The sequence below is a fragment of the Suricata suricatta genome, chromosome 6 (genome assembly GCF_006229205.1).
Source record: "Suricata suricatta isolate VVHF042 chromosome 6, meerkat_22Aug2017_6uvM2_HiC, whole genome shotgun sequence".
NCBI classification, from domain to species: domain Eukaryota; kingdom Metazoa; phylum Chordata; class Mammalia; order Carnivora; family Herpestidae; genus Suricata; species Suricata suricatta.
In genome coordinates this window covers 24,931,938-24,946,637 of record NC_043705.1, presented here as the reverse complement: position 1 = coordinate 24,946,637, position 14,700 = coordinate 24,931,938, and the positions used below count along the sequence as shown (strand labels likewise).

General features: G+C 48.0%; 1 protein-coding gene across 1 annotated transcript in view; it reads left to right on the top strand.

The window, feature by feature from the left end:
- The window catches only part of FSTL4 (follistatin like 4), a 526,907-nt gene that overhangs the window by 18,564 nt on the left and 493,643 nt on the right, over window positions 1–14,700 (top strand). The window contains exon 2 of the mRNA XM_029941169.1: window positions 10,547–10,637. The gene's annotated coding sequence lies outside the window, so the exon portion shown is untranslated. The remainder of the gene's footprint in view (window positions 1–10,546; window positions 10,638–14,700) is intronic.

Here is a 14,700-nt window from a genome sequence, read left to right as displayed (position 1 = left end):
TGGATGCCGTCTCTGGACACCAAGTATACCAGTGTCCAGGAGGGCTGGCACTCCCCGGGTCCTCAGTTAGGTGTTGGTGACTGAGTACTTGGCCTGGGTGGGTCATGCAGTCACTTTTTAGGCTGGCTTCCTCCTTATATGGGTGGGTGAGGTGGGGTCTAGCATAGGATACTGACTTGCTCCTAGGGATGAATTCCACATAGGGGAGAGGGCATTAGCCACTCCCTGATATTTTCCCAGCTAACAGTGAGTAGAATCACTCAGTCTTTTAGAGAAGGTAAATGTATAAAGATGGTCTGACGATAACATGTAGTTACCTGCTTTGATCTGAGTTCTGGATTTCAGAGCAAAGACCAAGGGAGACAGATGATGGGGTGGGGAGTGACTGTCTTTTCAAGTTTTAACTTATTAATGATGTGAGTGCTGACAAAATTCCTGATCTAGACCCCACCCTCTTGTTTTTCTCAAACTGGTCTCCCCAACTTCAACAAGTAGAGGTCACTCTGACACCCAACCAGAAGTGATGCTGCCCTTTTCCAGGTGATTGACTGCCATCTTGGAGTCCTGAAGACAGCTTCAGTCCTACACATCCATCACCTTCTCTCAAATCTTATGAAGGGTGCCATTAATAACAACCCCTTACAGTGGTGCACAGCTTCAACCCTTTCCAAGTCTCCACATATGTCACGGTGTTTTATTATCACTGTTCACATTCCTGTGAGCGTTGGTGTGTGGTCCAGGCCAACTCACCCCAAATTCAGAAGACTTCAACTGGGAAACCCAAGCTCTTAGCCAGGATTTGGTAAAAGGGGGGAGTGAGGCATGATTTTGAAGGTTGATTGTCTCTAGGATTAACAGTTTAAACGCATGGCATGTGTGTCTAAAAGATATTCTTCTCCGAAACAAAACAAATCACAGATCTGAGAAGTGGGTGGCTCATGGAGAGCACATCTCTGGGTAGAACAGTCATTTACTGACAGACTAGTGCTGCATCTCAGTAATAGGCCATTTTCTCCATCACTGCACAGAACTAACCAACCTCCAAGCTGCATCTCACTTTTCATCTCTGGATCTGGTGTGAGCGTTTTTTCTGGCAAAGTCAACACAGTGAAACTTACTATACTTTGAAATACCCTCCAAAGATGGCGTCCTAAATTTTATATAAACATGGAAATGACCTAGAATAGCTAAAAGAATTTAAAAAGAGAAGAACAACATTGGAGGACATACACTGCCTGATTGTAAGACTTACCATGAAGTTATACTAATCAAGACGGTGTGGAATTGGCAATAATTGTAGACACAGAGATCAGGGAAATAGAATAGAGGCCAGAAGTAATCCCTCACATAGGTGATGAATTGATTTGTAATAAATTTGCCAAGGTAATTTGCTGGAGAAATGATAATCTTTTTATCAAATGGTCCTGGAACACCTGGAAACGCATATGCAAAAAAAAAATGATTCTCACTTTATCTACATAAAAATTAACTCAACTTGGATCACAAACCTAAATGTAAATGCTGAAACTAAAACCTCTGGAAAAAAAATGAAAGGAAAATCATGAGCTCGGGATAGGCAAAGATTTGTAGGACACAAAAACACAGACTTGAGAAGATAAAGCTTATAAATTTGATTCCTTCAAAAGTAAAATATTCTGCTCTTTTGAAGACATTGTTAATGAAATGAAAAGTCAAGCTTCAGATGGAGAGAAAATATTTTCGATATATGCTTCTGATGAAGATACAGTATCCAGAATGTATAAAGAACCACCTACAAGTCAATAGTACAAAGACAACTTAATTTTTAAAAGGACAAAAGATTTGCACAGACACATCACACACACTTGCAAATATGCGTGGCGAATAAACACATGAAAAGATATCTAACACTATTTGTCACTAGGGAAGTGGAAATGAAAACCACACGGAGGGAGATACTCCTACATGCACATTAGAATGGCTACATTGAACAGAATTGAACCTTTTACTTTGTAAAATACTTTGGCAGTTTCTTATAAAGTGAGAGATACACTGATTGTGAGACCCATTGCTTCTATATCGGAGTATTTACTGATGTGCAATGAAGACTCATTCATTCTAAAACTTGTGCATGTACAGTGATGGCAGCTTTATTCATAGTAGTTCAATGTGGGCAACTATCCAAATGTCCAATTGGTGACCGGATAAACAGATTGTGGTATATACACATAATGGAATACTACTCAGCAATAAAAAGGAATGTATTACTGATACATATAACAACATGGATGGTGCTCAGAAACATTATGTTGGGTGAAAGAAGCCAAAATGCAAAGAATGCATATTGTATGATACGATTTAATTGAAACTCTAGAAAAAAGAACAAATCTAATCTCTAGTCACAGAAGATATATCCGTATTTGCCTGGGTTTGGTGGGATTGACTGGGACAGGGCTGTAGGGAACTTTTCACTGTGATGGAAACTTTCTGTATTTTTATTGTAGTTGGTGGTTACATAAGTATACACAAATTATGTTTAAAATGGGTACATTTTATTATATGTAAGTTATGTTCCAGTAAAGTTAAGTTTTAAAAAATGGTATAGTACAAAGCACGTTAAAAAAAAATCAATGTTGGGGCGCCTGGGTGGCTCAGTTGGTTAAGCTTCCAGTTTCAGCTCAGGTCATGATCTCATGGTTTGTGGGTTTGAGCCCCATGTCGGGCTCTGTGCTGACAGCTAGCTCAGAGCCTGGAGCCTGCTTCCGATTCTGTGTCTCCCTCTCTCTCTGACCCTCCCCCGCTTGCACTGTCTCTCAAAAGTAAATTAAAAACAAAACAAAACAAATCAGTGTTTTTCTGTCATTCTATCAAAACAATAGTGTTATCCTGAAGACAAGAAAGTGTTTCTCTTATAGACCTCTCTGGTACTTCTGAAGTTAGACCCCTATCAGGAGTGTGGTCTGTGATAATGAATCCCCAGGGCTTGCTCTGCAGATGGGAGTCAGAGAAAACCATTTTATAGACCACAGGGCAGCCGCGATAGGGTGCCTCGGGCTGAGGACAGACTGATTTTCAGGGTTCAGGTAGGGGGATTAGCCAAAGAGCCAGCTGACTCTGAGACTGAATGAAATACTGGATTAGAGGATCTTATTTCGGTTTTGTAATTTAAGTAAATGCTCTTTATTTCCCTTTAAAAAGAAAGGAAGTAGATTTTTTGATCCCTAACAGTTAATATTTGGGATTGATTTCTTTTTGACGATAAGCCTCATGAGAAGAGACTTCTGATCTTGCTTACTACTGTATTCTTTGTGCTGAATGGAGTGCCTAGTACCTCATGGGTCTTTAATAAATATTCTGTAAGTGATTGCATGAGTGTACGAAGTCAGGATCCAGTAATGAATCAATTTATCCACCACATTAGTGAAGATAAAATGGGTTGTGCTGCAGTAGAAAACACCCCCTAAAGCTCAGTGTGACTGAGGCAAGAGTTTATCTTTTACACGGAACTAGTTACATGGTCCAGCCTGAACGAGGGGCTGGGAGACACAGTTTTCTACGTTCCTGGAAAAGGAGGGATATGAAATGAGATCTGGTTAATGTATAGCATTATTTCTGCTGTATTAGGTCTAGACTGGTTTACGTTTATGGCTAAGGCAAGCCTCCTTGATGGCCTGAGACTTTTTGGAAAAGTGAGCCTTGTATGAAAAGCACACAAATCTTTCTGACGGTCTTTATCACATGCCATGCTCACTAGTGCTTTTATACTCTAGCTGGTGCAGGAGCGCCTGGTGGCTCAGTTCGTTCAGCACCAGACTGTTGATTTCAGCTCAGATCACCATCTCTGGATCATAGGATTGAGCTCTGCTTCACGCTCTGCACTGAGTGGGGAGCTTGCTTAAGATTCTCTCTCTCTCTCTCTCTCTCTCTCTCTCTCCCTGTCCCCAGCTTGTGCTCTCTCCCTCCAAAAATAAAAATAAGAAAATATATACTTTAGCTGGTACATTTCTTTTCATCCACTTTTCTGTTGGATGTGCTAAAATTCTGGTCCAATCTTAGACACTTTAGAGTAACTCCTTCCAGTTGATTTATTCCTGGTCCAAGGCCATGATTAACTATACTGAATCCAGCACTTTGTTTTAATTAATCCCATGGTTTCTAAGGATTGTGTTCTCAATTTGTCCGTAAGCTCCTAGAGAGCTGGCATGATCCTGTCTTTCTTCAGCTCGCTCCCTCATCTGGCAGAGGACTAAGCACAAGGTGGATACTCAGTCAATTCATGTTTTCAGCAGACCTTGCTGTAATAAACTGATGGGCAGCCTCTGCTCTGAGTTGCTGAGCCAGGAGAGCAGCCCACATTTAGCAGGGGTGGGCTCTGCACGGGCTCCTTGCCGTTCTTCTGAAATTCTTGGGGCAGATGTCACAATGCCTTCCACGATGAGACATGGAGTGGGTATTTATTTATCTGTCATACACCTCCCAGTTCTCACTGAACCAAAACAAACCAGGGGAGGTCAGAAGAGTAAAGAGTCCTGTGGGCTGTGCTTGTCCTCTGAGACATTTAAGAGTTCTGGCCTTGAGTCCCTTCATTACCATTCTAAGTGACGTTAATCTGCCCCCTGTCTTCTAAGTCTAGGCTGGAGCAGAATGAACAAAAGGCTTAATCACTCTGGTATCAAGATATTCCTTCCCGTCTGTGCAAATGTTCTTGGGTGTGTAATGTGAACATGCTGCACTCATTTGGAGCCATTGTTCTGTCTAAATGAGAAATGCAAATGAGGCACTCAGGGTACCGCACCATAACTGGCTGCATAAAATTCTTGACATCAACATGAAGCTACTTAGCATAATTTTCCTGTTAATAAACTGCCAATTTAGTCGTTTAGGATTCAGCTTCTAAAGAATGTAACAGCGTCAGGCAGGGCTTTCCCCCCTCATATATGCCTGAGTTCATTATTTTGATGTTTATGTTAAAACACAGGAAATTGGAGTTTACGCGATTATTTGGACATCTTCTACTCTAATTTGTTTACTTTCAAAATTCAGGGACTCTTTGCTCATTTGAAAGGCAAAACATAATTTTTCAGAGCATTTTCTTCTATTCAGGAAAAATTTCCGTGTTTAAAATGACTGAGAAACACTTTGAGGATGTGAGTGAGTAGAGCCTATGCTGAAGGCATTGAACTGGGGGCCCTGGCTGAGCTGACCCTTGTGGAGATCCTAAAGGGGACAGGAAACTTCAGAGCTAGAGGGATGCCTTGGATGTGCCTGGGGTTCCCCATTGCTGTGGGAGCCTCTTGCTGGAGTGCCCCTCCCAGCCCACCTGTGCTCTCTGCCTTACCGGCCGTGGCTCAGCTGTGCCCACCTCCTTGCTGGCCATCTGGTTCTTCCTTCCAGGAAGATTCACTGTGTACCTACTCTGTGCCAGTCATGGAGATGACTACTCAATGAGTCATACGACCATAAATTAAAATGCAAAGGAGGAGAACAATGGTGCCTTGGGAGACTGAGGCAAGGATCTAAGTTCTGCCTTTAGAGGCAGATTTGCTCATGTAATCATGGCCTGGCAGCAGTTTCACGAAGCTTAAATTATCTGCTAGGATTTTCTGGTTCTCCAGATTATTGCAAATAACCCACATAGATGCAGCCTAACTAGACGTATTAAATGTTTTGTGAGTACTAACCCATGCCTCACACTGTTCCAGCTGCCAGATATGCAGAGTTCTCGGCTTCCCAGTGAGATTGTTGGAGAGTAGCCCAGTCTGGCCCTTCAGATCATGGCCTTCCAGGTTAGGAGAGCAGGAGCTAGAGCCCAGTCTACACCACTTCTCAGGCATGCATCTTGGCTTTTCTTTGTATAAAGTGAGTAACCGAGTCATGGAGTGGCCTGAGGATTAAATGAGATGGCGGAGCACAGTGCCTGCCTGGCATGAGAATGGGACTTGATTAAGTAACGGTGACTCCATGTTCACAGAGAGGAGGGAGCATGTTGATTGGACAAGAGCCACGTCTGGTGTTTTGGGGTGTCTGCCGTGTCAGGGCTGAGCAGGTGGGTGATCGGTCCTTGTGGAGCTGCCTCGGATCATACTATTATTGTGTGATTCAAACCTGGAGCTCCGCCAGGCTCCTGGGGCCATTTCCAGCTTCTCCCCTCTTCTGGGTAAGCAGGCCCCTCCTGGAGAGCGTCCAGTTGCTGTGGGGCACTTTGGCAGCCACTCTCCATGGGTCTCCAGGGTTCTCTCTGTCAAGGTGGGTCAGTCCCCACTGCGGGCTGGCCTGTGGGGTAGCATGCTGTGTGTGTGCACTGTCCACCACAATCAGGTAGCGTGGGCTCCCATGGCTTCATCTTGGCCACTTCTCTCGTTTCAGTATTGGAAGGAAGCAAACATCCCGTTGCTCCTAGTTAGGTGCTTTGTCTTGTCTGAGGCCCTCAGATCTTACTTGGACAGGGAGAACGAGGCTGTGACCCCCTCCCTCCTCCCACCCCTTCCTTCAAGCTAGGACCCAGCAGACTGGGGGCTGGATTGGTCCAAACATGAGGCATCCTGGGAAGATGTCTATTAGTTAGCTTGAGCTCATGGTTCCTTCATTCAGTGTACCTATCCTGCTTTCCTGGGAATTCTGTGGGCTCTTCATTGCCTATTTATTTATTTACTCTTTTAATCCCAGGTTCCCTGTGTCACCATTTGTGTACTTGCTTTGGACAGTGCAAAGGTAGCATCTTTGGACCAGCAGGGGGGGGTGCGGGGGGGCAGATAGCCTGGCAGGCTTAGGGCAGCTGATGGGAGGTGAGGGAGGAGGGTCCTGAGCCATTTCCTTCCCATCAGATCATGCACTTTGCTTTGTTTTGCTTTGCTTTTTTCTGGGTTTGTCCAAAGCAAATCCTGGAATGAGTTTATTATTTCTTCATTCTAATAATTAACAGAGTTGCAATTATCACATAAATTTACAAAGATAAGCGAAAGATCAATATATCTTTACAGTTTTCAGTTTAAATTTTCCAGATAGGGTACCAATAAAAGCTTTCTTCGCATTTCACTATGTTTTACCCTGTTTTCAAAGAGGTCTTTGTCCCTGGTCCCTGTTATTCTCGGACAGCAGTTACCTCCTGGTGGATTGAAGTATTGATGTTTAAAGTAGGACATAATTCCAACCTTCCATCAAGTCTCAGACACCAGTTCTGTGCTCATCCGTCCTGAGCCAGGGAGGGAGAGGGAGGTGCAGCAGGTTGCCTGGCTGGGTAGGAGCTTGGCCGTCCAATGCTGCTGGGGTCCAGCCTTCCCCCCGCTTCCTGGGCACCCGCACTGCCTCATGAGCATTGGCCTTCCAGGTGGCCTTGTTGGAATCGCAGCCCTCTTGCTGGCTGGGCCTCAGTGTTGCAATTGGCCTGGAAGGTCCCCAGGACAAATCCAAGACAAATCCAAAGACATGGAGGCTCAGCTGATCTTTGTCGCAAAGGAGGCAGTTCCCTCCTAAATGCTTTACCTCCCAGCCAGACATTGTTCTCAGAGCTTTTGGCCCAATAACTCATTTGACCCCCATTTTACAGACATTGAAACTGAGCCTCAGGGCACTTCTCCTGAAGTGCTTCCCAGGTCACACAGCTGATGAGATGGGGGGCTGGGCTCTGGACCCAGCAGCCGGCTCCAGAGTCTGGGCTTTGGCTCACTCTCGGGACACTGTGCCCGCCGTGGGAGCCTCGAGGACAGGCTGCGCTGTTCATGCTCCGCTCCTCTTTCCAACCCTGCCTGTCCTGGTTATGAAGCATCACAATTGCCATATCAATACTGGGACGATGGCATTGATTTTAGTGGCATTTAGATCACAAGAGCCTGTCTGGAGCTGTGCCCCGGGATTTATGCTCCCCACATCCATTAGAGCTAATAGGGAACGTCTGCATAAATCATGAATGGCAATGGGGAGTTACTGCTCTGAGCTGCCCTTGCATTGTAACTGCCAGCTCTGAATCCGATGCTCACTCTCTCTTGTTACCATGTATTCCCTTGTAGCTGTTGTTAGTTGCTTTTTTGGGGGGGGGGAATCAACGGGTTTGGGGAGAAGAGTATCAAAGCACTGGGCTGGATAGTTTGCAGCTGTGTGACTTGGGTAAGTTACATCACCTCGCTGAGCTGTCCTCAGTTTTCCCACCTGTTCCAAAAGAGTTGAAGCCCTGATCTCAGCAAATGTGACCACTCTTTTTACTTCTGCACATTTCTTTTCAGTGCAGGGGACCCAAGAGAGGCTATACTGCTTTTCGGTACTGCGCTCCTCTGGCTGGGGGAATCAACGCTGTGCTGCCCAGATGTGGAGGAGCTGTTCAGCTCAGAGGAGAGATGGGCTCTGTGGACACACAGTGCAGTGAGAGGCGAGGATTTCTTCTGTTCACTTGCTCATTTCTACGTGTTTATTCATTCATTCATTCATTTTGCAAGTTATTATTGTTCCTAACAGTATTTAAGTTTGGGGAAAGAAGTGAGGTGTGAAAACTTGGATATTAGTCTGCTCTCCCTGAGCCAGATTGTCCTGAGCCACTGAGCTGTCTAGCAGCTGGTCCTTAAGGCTTGGTTCTTTGCTCATTTGCTTGCACACTTACCATGTTTTGGACAAGCCAGGTGCCTGGGTGCGAGTCACACTTTTTAACCAGCTCTCTGGGTGCCCCCTGCATGGTCAGGCTGGGGCGGAAGGCTGTGGTACAGTTGAGAAAGGAGAAGGTGTGGCTTTCTGAAGGGGCATTTGTGACCTCTGAGCACTATGCGAGTTCGCTATTATGTGCCGGGCACCTGTGAGGGTCCGGGGGAAGAAGAATGAGAGCAGTGGTACCTACATCTCTGGTCCAAATCGGGACACTTGAGTGGCGGGGGCACTATTAATAAACACCGTGGATGGGAAGTGTGAACCAGGGTGGGCTTCGGCAAACTGGGATGTCTGGCCTCACGTCATGTCAGGCTGGAGGTGAAGAAGGCTTCGTGAAGAGAGGGGGCTGGGCTGAGCCTGGGGGAGCGCAGCCATTGGTGTTTAGATCACATTCCCCAGGATGGCATGGTTTGGGCAGATGCAGCCACCTGTCTTAAAGGTGAGCATTCGGGGATCTGCTCTTCTCTTTTTCCAAGGAACAGGCATCGGGGAGGGCTGGTGGCTGACATGTGACATGAGCACTGCCTTTCTGAGTGTGGGGTTGGAGCGCTAACTAACCCCTGCTTCTGGGTACTCCTCTCTGGGCCCCTTCAGGTCCACCTCACTTCTGACCCAGGGCCCGGGCTGCAGAACACTTCGAGAAAAGTCCCCAGGCTCTGCAGGATTGTTTCTTAAAGTCAGTGTCTTTCTGGCCCTCTGCCAAGAGTGCCCCAGGGAGAACACATCGCTTCCACAAATTTACCGAGATGTGTCACAGCCCCTTCATCTCCAAGCCAATAAAAGTACAATTGATGGCCCCCATAAAAGTGACTAGATGGCCATTCTCTCAGATGGGTCCTTTCAAGCTGGCTGGGGGCGTGAGCATTATGGCTGAGGCTGTTGCGTCAAGAACCTAGTCACAGCGGGGTCTCTGGCCTTCCAGGTGGCTTGGGATGGGGCCTCTGGGCAGTGAGGAAGTTGCAGAATGAAGGGACGGTCTGATCAGGGCAAGTCACTGTCCTGGAAGGGGGGCACAGTAGCTCATCTGCTCTGAAGTGCTCCTGAGTGGCACAAGCCATCACTCAGTGACACCAACTGTGGCTGCCGGCCACGTCATGGTAGTGTGTTCAGAAGAGACCTGTCTGAAAGTGTCCTTCCTGCTGCCGAGGCTGGAGAAGTGTACCGGGGACCATATACTAAAGGAGCCGGTGTTGTTAGGAGAAGTGAAGCCGGTCCTGTAGGGAACCTGTCTCAAGTACAAGTCAAATGTGGAGTTTGCACACAAGTGAGAGACAATGGTTTCTCTGACAGAACTGTCAGCTGGCGTCTCGAGATTGGAGCAGATTCTGGGGACTCCATGGGCTCTTATTTCAGGGGGAACGTTTGGTTTAATCTCTGGAAACCCCCTCATTTCCTCCCCTGTCGTCCCAGCTCCTCCTAAAGTGGTCAGAATGGGCTTGACACGGGTGGTCTGTCATCTGGGAAGATTTCCTCCCGGCCCATGTGTAACGGCTCTGTTTCATATTGGCCTTGAATCTAAAATTTCCTATATAGAGTGATTTGTAAGTTGTATCGCTTTTTTTTGGTTTTTATTTGTTTTTAAATGTTTATTTATTTTGAGAGAGAAAGAGAGAGAGCACATGAGCAGGAAAGAGGTAGGGAGGGAAGAGAGAACTCCAAGCAGGCTGTGTGCTGTCAGCATGATTGATCCCATGAACCGTGGGATCATGCCCCTGGACCGAAACGAAGAGTTGGATGCTCAACTGACTGAGCCGCCCAGGAGCCCCTGTTCTTTCTCTTTTTAATGCTCTGGGAAATTTGTTATGGATTGCTATTATAATCAATAATGATAGGGAATATATATTGAGGCCTATAGTGTGCCAGGGGCCATTGGGGGCAAATGTAATGGTGAACAGCACCGCTCAGACCTTGTTCTCCTGGCATTGATTTTCTACAGAAGCAGAGAACCTTTGCCAGCTTTCTTTCTTCTGGAAATTAAGGCTGACTCCAGTTCTCCCTGAATCCCATCTCCAGGAAACCCAGTGAAGGTGAGCCCTCCCCCCAACCCCCCTCCATTTTTGGACTAGATGGGCCACTTCCCAAAATTTAAAAGGTAAGAATAACCAAAGGTGATGGTGCAGGACACAGAGCATGAAAGCAGGATCATGGCCAGTCCCTGCTCTGTGGTCTCATGGCCTGTCCTATATGCAGGTGCAGCGAGCAGCCTGTGGAGCAGGAGTGTTGCTGCCGGGAGCAGGACAGTAGCCGGGGGTAGGGGTGGGGGCAGTGGTCAGGCCCGTAGGTTTGCTTCAGTCTCTGTCCAGCAATGGCGTGGCTGTTGAGTAATGAGGGCAAATATCCAAGGATGAGTTGCAGGGAATGTAACCCCTACTGTGGTCCCTCACACTGGGAAACAGAGCAGAGACCTACCTGCAGATGGAGGGGTGCCGGAGCAGGGCCTTGAGGAGGTGAGAAGGCCATTGCCAGGGAACCTCACTTGAAGGGTCTGTGGCCAGGGTCTGAACAAATGCAAACCACCTGTTTTAGAGAGGAGGGAGGCTACCTGGACATCACCTCCATATCTTTAAGGAACTGAATTTCTTGCTCTCCTCCCCACTTCCTTCCCTCTTTTCTTTCCATCCCATAGCTATTTAGGGACATATTGCACACTAGGCTCCGTTCTGTGCATTGAGCGTACACATTTTTAGCTGTCAGGGAACCCACAGACCAGGTTTGTAACCCGACAGTCAAACAAGCTGAGCACAGACGGGGCACTTTAGAGATGAGGCACTCTAAGCAGGGACACCTCCTCTGAGGGCCCTGTGGGGGAGGGGTGCCTGAAGGCTGGAACCAGGGGAGGGCTCTGCAGTCAAAGGCTGTCAGGAGGAAATGAGTGGGCTCTGTTTTGTAACCTTGCCGCTGGCTGAGCCCATGCTGGGAGCTGCTGGGCAGCCCCTCCCAACCTGTGGAGTTTTACAGATGCTTGGCCCCATGTGGAGAGGTTGCTGTAATTGGTCTGGGATGTGGCCAGTGCCCTGAGTTTTAAAAGCTCCTCCGGTGAATCTAATGAGCTGCCCAGGTGACAGCCACTGGTCAGAGTAAGGGGCAGGGTTATGTGAGTGTCGGGGAGAGACCAGAGTTCCGGTGGGGGGTGGGCAAGTCAACAGTGAGTGCATGGGGAGGAAGAGGAGGGCCGCCAGGTGAGGGCTCTGTACGTTCCACAGGCCTTGGGTAGGGCTGGGAAGGAGGTAGAGGGGGAGGTGAGGAAGGGGAGGGGCAGTTGTGAGGAGAGGAAGACGGCCAAGATTTCTAATGAGCCAATGGTGAGCCAAGGCCGGGTCCTGAAGGTCCAGACACATTGGCTTGGTGTCAAGCCCTGGGCAGGGCAGCCCCTTGTTGGAGACCCTGCCCGACCTGTTGCAGATTCCCAGGAGGGAGGCCGCTGTGCACATGTCAGAGGTAAGGTCCAAGGCATAGTTTCTCTCTCTGTAAAAGCCCAGAAGTAAGGAGGGGGCAGGGGCTGTGGTGGGGGTTGTAATTTTTGAAGCAAACACTTGCCTTCCCTCTGCCTGGGAGGCGCAGTCCCTTGGCTCTCAGCCTCAGGAAAAACAAGACTTAATGGTTCGTCACTTGGTGTGAGGCCGTTCCTACTCCACAGTGAGCTGCCCTCCCTCCCCCCACTCCAGCTGAGACTGAGAGCTGTAGGACACACCTTTCCATGGTGTGGTGTGACTTCTGTGCCATTCCTTCTGGCCTCTCATGCTTCCTCCTAGAGAAACTTCTGTTCAGTTCTGACAGTGTGTGTCCCAAAGGCAGCTCACTTCATCAGGCGCAGGGGTGAGGAAAGGCATCCTCTGTGCTAATAGCAGAGGCAGGGCTCATGCCCAGCACTCATGGCTCCAGGGCCCTTCAGCCCCGACCAGGCTGGGGACGTCTTACAAGCCAACTGTATGTAGACTTCCTCCTGCGCGAGCATCATTCATTTTCCCCGAGTGCTTGGCATTATTTGGTTTTATTGTTGCATTTAGGTCCTGGGAGATGATTACGTTCCTCGAAGTAGCGTGATTGACCTTTTGAAATGTCAGCGGAGGCTCCCTGGCTCTAGGGGATTTTGTGGGCTTCATTAGCCCTCGCCTCCTGGGCCATGTGAGCAAACCTCTCCTCTGATGGGAAAGGCATCAGCGAGAAGAAGATCGCTTCCAGCAGGCCAGGGGGTGAGGCAGCGGCTCATGGGCAGGATCCTGGAGGAATGGGGTGGGAGGCGGGGCACCAGATTATCCCTGTTATCGAAACAAACCAGGTTGGGTTAGGAAACAGGAGGGCGGCAGCAGGAAAGAGAGTCAGCACACTGCCCAGATCGGTTACTGAATGGGCACTAATGGAGTCCTGACCCCCTTCTCTGTGAAAAGGGAAGTGCCCCTGGACTTTGGGAAGGTCACGGAGGCTTAGCTCCTGCTAGAGAGAATGACAAGGTGTTTAGGAGCTAGTGATGGTACAGTGTGAGGATGTGCCCTTCTCTGTTTGCTGCTCCCAGGCCACCCTGTACCTTCTCACCTGGATGGGGGATGTTGAGGCTCCAAGGTGGGCTTCCCAGGGCCTTGAGGGAGACATGGTAGTTACCAGAGGGTCCAGGGGTTTGCTTTTTGGCTGGGGGCTTCTCTGCCTGGCTTCATGATCTCCTTCCTCTGAGCAGCACACCATGGTTTCCAAACTTGAGGGTTGTGGCACCCCAGGAGGGAGGAGTTAAGCCATCCCATTGCTGCTGTGTTGGTTGCAGGTAGAAAAACCACACAGAAAGGGTCTGGCTGGAAGTACGTGCTCGTGAGTATTTACGTATGTATGAGTCCGTAATTCACACAGGGGAGGTTGGGTGAAATCTTCCAGCAGTCAGAAAGCTCTATTAGGTGACATTTGTGAAATTTCCCCACACAAAAGGTGACCGAAAGCCTTAGGAGAGTCTTAAATGCCTTCAGATTCATCAATTAGAATGTTGTAGATGTTATTCTATCCCTTGAAAAATTAGTAAATCTAGTGTGGCCACTCCGGCAACTTTGTTTTAACCAAGATTGTTAACCAGAACACTCTTTCCTGACTGTGCTCCATATTATCAACTTTCCATTACTGATTATAATGATGATACACAAGTGACTATAAGCACAGTGATAGACACCATTTCTTGAATGCTAAATGTAAACCAGGCCCTGTATGCTAACTACTTTGGATATATTTTCGTTAAACATTGCAACAAATCTACTATGTAGGTATGTTTATTCCTATTTATTTTTTTATTTTTTTATTTTTTGTTTGTTCCTATTTAGCAGGTAGGGTTCTGGGAGATGATCGCATCAAGATCATGCATGAAGAGTGTCTCCAAATTCTGATTTTGATTGTTACGCACAGCGCCTTCCTGTTACAGTGTTATTGGGCACCTTCTCTGTTGGCAGACGTCATGAGCACGATTGAAGGGAGCTCAGGCCCTACTTTCAGGTCACGTGCAAGATGGGAGCCCACAGAGGAGAAAGGAAACAGGAACAATGTGCTTGAGGCTCCTTGCCATGTGGACGGTTCAAACAGCTGAGAAGTGCTAGGGCTACCTGGTGTGTGGGTGTGCGCGTGTGAGTCAAGTTTCTGAAAAAGGGGAAACTAGATTTGGACCCTGAAAAATGCAAGGGAGATGGTGACGATATGGGTGAAGGCTCTGGTGGGGTTCAGGGGACTGACAGCAGGTATAGAGAAGTGACAGAGGCTGCTGCTCAGGCAGGGGTTGGGTTCTGTGGCTGTGACACCACATACTTGGTTTGTTCCTCCTGACAAGCCTCCTAGCAGGATCCCTGCAGGGTCCGAGGAAGACACAGGGTGAGCCTGCATCCTATGAGGGGTAGTAGTCGCCCAACTGAGGCAGCTCCAGAGGCAGGAAGAGAGTGGGACCTGCACAGGAACCTGTTGGTGGCCGGGGCTGGTGAGAGGCAAGGCCCCTGTTGGAGAAGGACGTGTGTGGAGCCGGTAGGCAGCCTCTGTGTCATTCCTGCAAACATGGCTAGAGTTAATGTGTGAAACACACATTCCACTAACCTTCACATTTCAGCTCAGAGCTCTGGTGCATTTGCAAGT